This window comes from Sebastes fasciatus, chromosome 21, assembly GCF_043250625.1.
Source record: "Sebastes fasciatus isolate fSebFas1 chromosome 21, fSebFas1.pri, whole genome shotgun sequence".
Taxonomy (NCBI): Eukaryota; Metazoa; Chordata; class Actinopteri; order Perciformes; family Sebastidae; genus Sebastes; species Sebastes fasciatus.
Window position 1 is genome coordinate 20,838,504 of NC_133815.1, and position 9,489 is coordinate 20,847,992.

The 9,489-nt window shown below is 45.6% G+C and overlaps 1 long non-coding RNA gene across 1 annotated transcript; it reads left to right on the forward strand.

Moving 5' to 3' along the window:
• Positions 1 to 1,228: 1,228 nt before the first annotated feature.
• On the forward strand, positions 1,229 to 3,974 carry LOC141759804 (uncharacterized). Its single transcript, XR_012592200.1, has 3 exons — positions 1,229 to 2,046; positions 2,164 to 2,299; positions 3,866 to 3,974. It is a non-coding gene; the product is annotated as an uncharacterized LOC141759804 (long non-coding RNA).
• The last annotated feature ends 5,515 nt before the right edge of the window (positions 3,975 to 9,489 follow it).

The window sequence follows — 9,489 nt, forward strand, 5'->3', positions numbered from 1 at the left end:
AATAACGAAATAATAATTAATCATTTTATTATTATTATTATTATTATTATTATTATTTATTTATCTTTAGTAGTAGTAGTAGTAGTAGTAGTGATATTCTAATAGGCCTATTATTATTTAAGGTTAAGTATCCCATCTGTTCATGTTCACAGTAGCGCAGAGGGGCGTTGGGCAAAAGGGTAGGCCTGTTTCTGCTGGTGATGTGCGCAAGTTATTTAAAAAAAGACTGAGACGTGTTTTTATTATTACTGTGTGTTTAACACATTTTTAATTGGTAGCAGAGGAAAAGAGGTTTGGAGATTTGCTTCATGTAAAAGCACAGTTCAATTAATTATAGATGCCAGAGGACTTCCATTAATGAAGGTTCCCCCGCTGTATGAGCCTGCGTCAAATTCTATGTGCATCAAACCAGGGGACTATATTCCTGCTGATGATGGCTACAGGTGAATATTTAGCTGAAAAAAACCCCACCTGCAGACAACTTAGATTTTTATGGAGCCGCTCCGTATATGTTGATATAATTGTACATAAAAACGTCTACAGGCTGATCAAAGAGGAAGAAACATCTAAAGCTATTTTTTTTCATTTCCTAAGTGTAGCCTCAACCAACAAGCTATTATAATCGCACTTTTAGGTTTCTCAGCAGACGGAAATACATATAATAATAATATAATAATAGACATAATAATACACATGGATGATACTTGTGTCTCGTATTTATTCTGTTGACTTTCTTCCTCTCTCTCTGTCCCTGACTGTATGGAGGACAGAATGACTTATTCATCAAAAAATAAATAGCCTAACTATAAATACATGAATAAATCCTGAAAGAAGTAGATACATTAATAACTTTATATTTGAATAAAAGAATACATAAATGAAAGCAAAAAAATATATTAATAAAGTAATAATATAAAATTATTACTTTATTAATATAGAAATAAATAATATAATTCAGAAATTCAGAAAACAAGACTAAATAAATAAATATCCTCAATGTATTGCTACATTTCTACAAATTTACATATTTCTGTGTTTCAGCATTTCTTAATTAACCTAACTGTAAGGTATGATTAGGTACAGAATTGATTCCACTCTATTATTATTATTATTATTATTATATTTATAATAATAATAATAATAATAATAATAATAATAATAATAATTATTATTATTATCATTATAATAATTATTTTTTGATGGATCTGAAATCCATTTGAGCCTCCAGCTGAAATCTTTGATGTGACTATCTCTAAACCTTGGCAAATAACACAAGTGAACATCAATCAGTGTTTCCAGTATAAAAATCAGGACCAGACCAATTCTTTTTTCTTTACAGAACAAGATTAAAATATGGCAAACGCTTGCTGATTATTCACTAGTTGAGATTGTGCAGTTTAAATAAGTGCACGGGGGGTGTAGCATTGCATGTATGAGGCCTCAGGTCCAATCCTGACATCTCCTCTTTATGGTGAAGGTATAAGACCAGTAAGTCAGTAAGTTTCATGTGGCCTTGTAGTTAGTGGGTGAATTCAACAGGATGTTGTCTGAAGACTCAACTGTGTTAATTCACAACAAAAGTGTCCTCCTTGCCATGATTGGTCAGCAGCTGGCAAACCAGGAGGCAGAAGTTAAAGATCCTACAGCTAGTTAGCATCATCAGCTGGTTGACCAGTCAGCTCAGCTTTATCCATTAGCACTAAAGCGTGAAGAGCAATACTGAAGATCTGGATGGAGGTGATGTGGAGCAGGACTTCTGCTAAGAAGAACGGACAAACCAAAAAAATGGAGTTCTCCGACATGCTTGTGAAACTGCGGTAACGTGAGCCGCAGAGTGCAAAACCGTGGTACCACCAGCCGCTGTCTGACTTCCGTTGCTCCTAAAGTAGTGTTATTATGGTGTTATTATTATTATGATAGGCGTTACCATGGTTTTGCACTTGGCGGCTTGCGTTAGCGCAGTCTTGCAATCTGCAACCACACCACTAGATGTTGCCAAACCCTACACACTGTACCTTTAAGTGACATTTTCAATGCAAGACTTCAGTAAGTATTTCATTGGTAGCCTTCCCCATTTGAACAAATATTCAGTAATATTGGTACAGAAAGTGTGACAAGAAATGTGCTTCACACCTTCTGATAATTTATACTTTTACATTCCAGACATCTCTCAGTCTGTCAGAAGTGGCGGTTTGGTGTCAGCTAGTCGTCTGTCTTTGTGAGCAGACAAAGCACCGCAGCAGGAGAGACGTAATGACACGTGCAAGACAGCTGAGAATGAAACTTTCAACACAGATTGGTATGTTCCACCCTGGTAGCAAAACAATGCTCTCAAGGTTAGAGCGGCACTCTAAAAATGAGGCGTGGAGCTGTGAGAGGACAAGATGGCATACAGGTCGACATACTTTCTCCAGTCACATAAGACCACGTTATTATCACCTCACGGAGAGACGGTGCACTCTCGCTGAAGCACCTGACAGCTCTCTTAACCTTTACGTGCCAATACTAAATTCAAGACCTGCAGCGCTGAACTCAGCACCTTGTTATTTACATCACGACTGCTTGTTACAATTCCGAAGCCAGCTTGAAATATCTTGTGCGATTTGAATGAATGAGTACATTTTTTTGTAGCCGTGCTACTAGGGTGGCTCTAGGATGCCAGACTGAAACATCTCAACAACTATTGGATGGATTGCCATGACATTTGTACAGAGGGCTATGATTTTGCCGAGTATTAGGGCCACATTGAGGGGAAAAAATCAGAAATTTCGAGAATATAGTCATAGTATTAGGAAAATAAAGTCATAACTTTACGAGAAAAAAAGTAATTTCCTACTCCACAAAATAGGCAATTTCCCCATCAGGTCTGTGTGGTTCTTTCTTCAGAATAAATGCAGTTTCTTGCACAATCTTTTCAAGGTCCTGATACTGATGATAATGTGGCGCAGATGTGCCAAAAGATGAAGTATTTTGTTATTTGTGAAACTTAAACTAAAGTATAACTTCACAAGATGCTCCACGTTTCTCTGTTTCACACAGACAGTACGCTGCTCTATTTCCCCTCTAAAATAACACGTAAAATCACTACTTTATAATATTATGACTTTATTCTCATAATATTACGACTTTTTTCACGTAAACGTCTGATTTTATTCTCATAATATTACGACTTTTTTTCTTGTAATATTAGGACTTTATTTCTCGAAATCTCAGATTTTTTTTTTTTCCCTCAATGTGGCCCTAATACTGTGGATAAAATCTGTAAACATCACACCAACTAAATCTCCATTGCCAGGTTCAGCTGCAAACATTACATTTCCTGACTCCTTTTAGAATAGAAATAAAATTTTTTAAAACACGGAAAACAGCAAACGCCCAGCAGGACCACAGGTCAGGTCACTTCCTGTTATACTCCAAGGCCTATGGAAAGGAGGCTAGGTCAACGCGTCATATCTTTGGGGTTACAACACATGCGCAGTAAAATCTGGCCCGCACTCGCCGAAATTGAGCCAATCGCAACGCATGACCGCAACTTCAGTTACACTGCACATGTGTTATACCCCATACCCCAAGACCCATGTCCTCCCGTGACCCAGCCTCCTTTCCATAGGCCTTGTTTTACTCTTCACATCCCGTTTACTTCCTCTGGAGCACCACTCAATTTGGGGATACTCCAAAAAGCACAGTGCCAATATGTAAATATCATATTTTCCACCAGGCTACCTTAGCATATTCACTCGCTTAACGAAGATGGTGAACATTGTATTATACCTGCTAAACACCTGTTTACCTCCAACCTTCATCCTCATCAACTCTACTGGTTTCCCCTCCCATGATGCACCTCTCTTTAATCCACTATTTTCAGGAGCCCATGGGGGGACAGAGAGGAACAATAAATGCCCCTGCAGACTCCAGCTTGGAGCTCCCAGCTGTCCAACATCACCCTCTCTACTTCCAGTTTCAACCAATCAACATGTATCGCTCTTCAGGTTGTCTAATAAATCATTTAATCAATCACACAAGGTGTGTTTTTTTTTGCTGAAAGGTTGCTAGATGAACACATCAAATGGCTGAGACAAAGTACGACAGGAGAACAAGACGATGCCAGAGGCCAATTCTTCATACAACAGCTGAGAATGTGACTGCAGACAGGAAGAGCTACAGTGTGTGAAGGCTAATTAGATTCCTCAGGGTTAAAGGGCCTGAGGTGTGTACATCAAGTGTTGAAAGAGTCTTGTCATGCTATGCAAAGGTCTTGGAGGAGTAGATGTCACCTCCAGTTATGTCTGAGACATATTTTCACCTTGTAGACAGCTTTACACTTCGCATGGTGCAGAAATAGACGGTTTGACACTTCCGAATTCAAAAACTTTCCAAGTTGATCTTATAAACGGTGCTGTAAAAGTCTTTCTGCTCCTTAATTGCTGGATAATTAAATTACCTTCAAAGATAATTGAACTTGTTCTGGGGGCACATGATGTTAGTTTAATTTGTCAAAAGAGGGCAGTAGATTAAGTTTAGATGAGTGTCTCGGTTCTTGTTTAAAATCCCAATTTAACAGCAGCTATAACTCAAGACAGCTGACGTTTGAGCTGTTGACAGAGATCAGCTTGAAAAGAAAAGAAAAACAATTTGGGAGGGACAATGTCATGTTCTGGCTGTGCCAGCTCTTATTATTTACTTTTGTGATTTTGGATTTGGTTTATTTGTATATATTTCCGGTGTTTCCTGTTTTATTTTGGTGATTCACTCCTCCTGTGTCTTGTCTGGGTTTACTTCCTTCCTTTGTCTGTTTTCCCGCCTTGTGGTTGATTGTCTGCCCCGCCCTGATTTGTTTCACCTGTGTGTAATTTGTCTGTTATTTAAGCCTGTGTGTTTCCCCTCTGTCCTTGTTGGTTCGTACTTGTCTCCCCAGTTCCCGTCTACCTTGTCCTCCGTGTTCATTGTTCCCTCCAGCTCTGGTCTTAGTGTTCCTCCTGCCCGTGTTCTTGTATTCTCTGGTTAGTAGTTTTGTTTTGTTTCTCAGTTTGGTTTTGGTGTGTTTTCATTTGTACTTTGTTCCCCTCCTTGTTTTTTGTGGTTTTCTGGATTTTTTCAGCTTAATTAAAGCTCGCTTTTGTTTAAAAGATCTTCCTGTCCTGCTTGTACTCTGCGTTTGGGTCATCCTCTGTAACTCACCACATGACAGAACGAACCGACCTTAAATAATGACCCCAGCAGAGAGCTTTTATGCCCATTTGGGCATCCGGATTCGGTCCGAGCATCAGCCTCAGCCCCGGCCTGTTGGCTTCCTGAGCTTCCGGCCCATGCCCCAGCAGTCAGCTAGCTTTAGGCTAGCATCAGCCCCGGATCGGTTCTTGGGAACCCGCCTTGCCCTGGGAGGTCCACTAAGTTTACAGTCTGCGGCTCGCCATGCTGATATACAGGACACTAGCTTGGACCTGCTAGGGGTTGGAGCCCCTAGAAGGAAGCGTGGTTTTCGGAGGCGGCGTTCTCCTAAGCTGCTCAGTGTTCCATCCAAAACCAAGCCTACTCCTGTGTCGGAGGTCCGGTCGACCCCTGCTCCAAGTTTCCTGTCGGAGGTCAGGCCGACCCCTGCTCCAAGCGTCCTGTCGGAGGTCCGGTCGACCTCTGCTCCAAGCGTCCTGTCGGAGGTCCGGCCGACTCCTGCTCCACGCGTCCTGTCGGAGGTCCGGCAGACCTCTGCTCCAAGCGTCCTGTCGGAGGTCCGGCCGACTCCTGCTCCACGTGTCCTGTCGACGGTCCGGCCGACTCCTGCTCCACGTGTCCTGTCGGCGGTCCGGTCGACTCCTGTTCCACGTGTCCTGTCGGCGGTCCGGTCGACTCCTGTTCCACGTGTCCTGTCGGCGGTCCGGTCGACTCCTGTTCCACGTGTCCTGTCGGCGGTCCGGTCGACTCCTGTTCCACGTGTCCTGTCGGCGGTCCGGTCGACTCCTGTTCCACGTGTCCTGTCGGCGGTCCGGTCGACTCCGGTTCCACGTGTCCTGTCGGCGGTCCGGTCGACTCCTGTTCAACGTGTCCTGTCGGCGGTCCGGTCGACTCCTGTTCCACGTGTCCTGTCGGCGGTCCGGTCGACTTCTGTTCCATGTGTCCTGTCGGCGGTCCGGTCGACCTCCGCTCTACGTCTTCTGTCGGCGATCCGGTCGACTCCAGTTCCAAGTGTCCTGTCGGGGATCCGGCTGACCTCCGCTCCACGTCTCCTGTCGGGGGTCAGGTCGACCTCCGCTCCACGTCTCCTGTCGGGGGTCAGGTCGACCTCCGTTCCACGTCTCCTGTCGGGGGTCGGGTCGACCTCCGTTTCGGTTGGGCCGCAACCGCCACCTGCTGCTCCGGTTGGGCCGCAACCGCCACCTGCTGTTCTGGTTGGGTCGCAACCTCCACCTGCTGTTCCGGTTGGGTCGCAACCGCCACCTGCTTTACCGGTTGGGCCGCAATCGCCACCTGCTGTTCCGGTTGGGTCGCAACCGCCACCTGCTGTTCCGGTTGGGTCGCAACCTCCACCTGCTGTTCCGGTTGGGTCGCAACCGCCACCTGCTTTACCGGTTGGGCCGCAATCGCCATCTGCTGTTCCGGTTGGGTCGCAACCGCCACCTGCTGTTCCGGTTGGGCCGCAACCGCCACCTGCTGTTCCGGTTGGGTCGCAACCTCCACCTGCTGTTCCGGTTGGGTCGCAACCTCCACCTGCTGTTCCGGTTGGGCCGCAACCTCCACCTGCTGTTCCGGTTGGGTCGCAACCGCCACCTGCTGTTCCGGTTGGGTCGCAACCGCCACCTGCTGTTCCGGTTGGGTCGCACCCGCCACCTGTTGTTCCGGTTGGGCCGCAACCTTCACCTGTTTTTCCGGTTGGGTCGCAACCTCCACCTGCTGTTCCGGTTGGGCCGCAACCGTCACCTGCTGTTCCGGTTGGGCCGCAACCGTCACCTGCTGTTCCGGTTGGGCCGCAACCTCCACCGTCTGATTCGCCGGTTGGTCCGCAACCACCACCGGCTGATTCGCCGGTTGGTCCGCAACCGCCACCTGCTGTTCCGTCTGGTTCGCCGGTTGGGTCGCAACCGTCACCTCCTGTTTCGCCTGGGTTTCAGCCCAAAAGCCTTGTTCCTGTGACTGCTGGGCCGCGGTTCCGGGACCCCGGGTTCCCCGGCTCTGGCTCTGCCTTGCCCCCGGGCCGTCCGCCCGAGTTTCCCGGCTCTGGCTCTGCCTTGCCCCCGGGTCATTTGCCGGAGTTTCTCGGTTCGGACTCTGTCCTGCCTCCGGGCCGTCCGCCCGAGTTCCCAGACTCTGTCCCGGTTCTGTCCCCGGGCCGTCCGCCCGAGTTCTCAGGCTCTGTCCCGGTTTTGCCCTCAGGCCGTCCGCCTGAGAGGGTCGGTGCCCAGGGTTCCTGGAGTCCCTCCTCCGGGCCCCCCTCCGCCCACCCGGTTCTGGTTGTGGAACGTCTGGGATCCGTCCCTTGAGGGGGGGGGCTATGTCATGTTCTGGCTGTGCCAGCTCTTATTATTTACTTTTGTGATTTTGGATTTGGTTTATTTGTATATATTTCCGGTGTTTCCTGTTTTATTTTGGTGATTCACTCCTCCTGTGTCTTGTCTGGGTTTACTTCCTTCCTTTGTCTGTTTTCCCGCCTTGTGGTTGATTGTCTGCCCCGCCCTGATTTGTTTCACCTGTGTGTAATTTGTCTGTTATTTAAGCCTGTGTGTTTCCCCTCTGTCCTTGTTGGTTCGTACTTGTCTCCCCAGTTCCCGTCTACCTTGTCCTCCGTGTTCATTGTTCCCTCCAGCTCTGGTCTTAGTGTTCCTCCTGCCCGTGTTCTTGTATTCTCTGGTTAGTAGTTTTGTTTTGTTTCTCAGTTTGGTTTTGGTGTGTTTTCATTTGTACTTTGTTCCCCTCCTTGTTTTTTGTGGTTTTCTGGATTTTTTCAGCTTAATTAAAGCTCGCTTTTGTTTAAAAGATCTTCCTGTCCTGCTTGTACTCTGCGTTTGGGTCATCCTCTGTAACTCACCACATGACAGACAAACTCAGTAAAAGGTCAGTAGAAGGAATCCCAAAACAATTTCACAGGGTTATCTTTGTCCTCAAGGATAATAGAAGGAAACAATGCCGGGCCAGCAAGAAGGAGTGTGGAGTTACAGTATGAAGTAGCAATTAGTGCCAATATATACTGTAGGGTGGTGAACAACAGCTGTGACCGTCATGATGTTCAAAGAGGAAACAGCACTGCCCACCACTAAAGAAGTGTCCCAGTGTAGGATGTATATCTATTGAAGATGCAGTGCTGTTTTATAATACAGTACAGGGGGTGTGTGAGCGTGAGACGGAGCCAGTAAGTGTGAGGGTGTCTAATAATGTGTCACTGTGCCTGATGTGTCTCAGTGTGCCAAAGACATTTAGCGGCGGCTTTGTGAATGTCACATGGTTATCTCTGAGCTCAAGGACAAAAGGAAGGAAACAATGTGCCATAAATATCTCTCAGTCCACTGTGGGTTGTTTTCAAGACAATGAGTTGGAAACCTTTGGACTCTGGACTTTTAGGAGGACTTGGGGAGTCTGAAATCAAAGGGAAATATTCAGCAATTTAGTATTGCCCTTCCATAAAGTCTGGGGACTTGTGAGAGACAGATTTGATAAATAATGGTCAAAATCAATGTGGCAGAGGCTGATTTATCCTCACTTGTTGTCCCTAGTAACTTTTACATTAATAAGTTGAGTTCAACTCAATGTTGCTTACCTTAAAAGACAAGAAAAGAAAAGAATTGTTAGACTTTTGACAAATACACTTATTGGCTTTCTGCCAGAGAGTTAGATGATTGCTCCGGTGCAATGCTCTTGGTGGGATCTCTTGTTGGGTCTCTAAACTATAGAGTATGGCCTAAGACCTGCTCTATATATAAAGCTTCTCGAGATAACTTCTGTTATGATTTGACGCCATATAAAAATAAATTAAATTGAATTGAATTGAATAATGACTGACTGATTGACATGAAGCTACAGCCAGTTAGCTTAGCTTAGCATAATGACTGGAATCAGGGGGAAACAGCTAGCCTGGCTCTGTCCAAAGATGAGAAAATCACCTACCAACACCTCTGAAACTCATTTATTAATTAATTAATAATCTATACAAGCTGTTTTGTAGCTTCATAGTGAAGACCTATGTATAAAGAGAACTGGAGACACGATCGAGGCGGGCTCCGTTCATTCCTATGAAAGTTGCTCAGTGGCGTTTTGAAGCAAAAAACAGTTTGATTTTCGAGTATAAAAGTACCCGGATCATCCGGTGATCCTCCGCAACCATTGGGCCCATAGAGCAAGTGCACTAGCGTTTCCTTTAACACCGCCTCCCAGCCCTCGGTCCAGCCTCGGTCTGGGTCTCATTCACATGAACTGAGGAAGGAAAATAACTCTGGATTCAGCGATTAGTGCATTTTACAACTTTTAGGACCTAGTAAGGTCCTAAAAAAATAAGGGCTTCTCAAG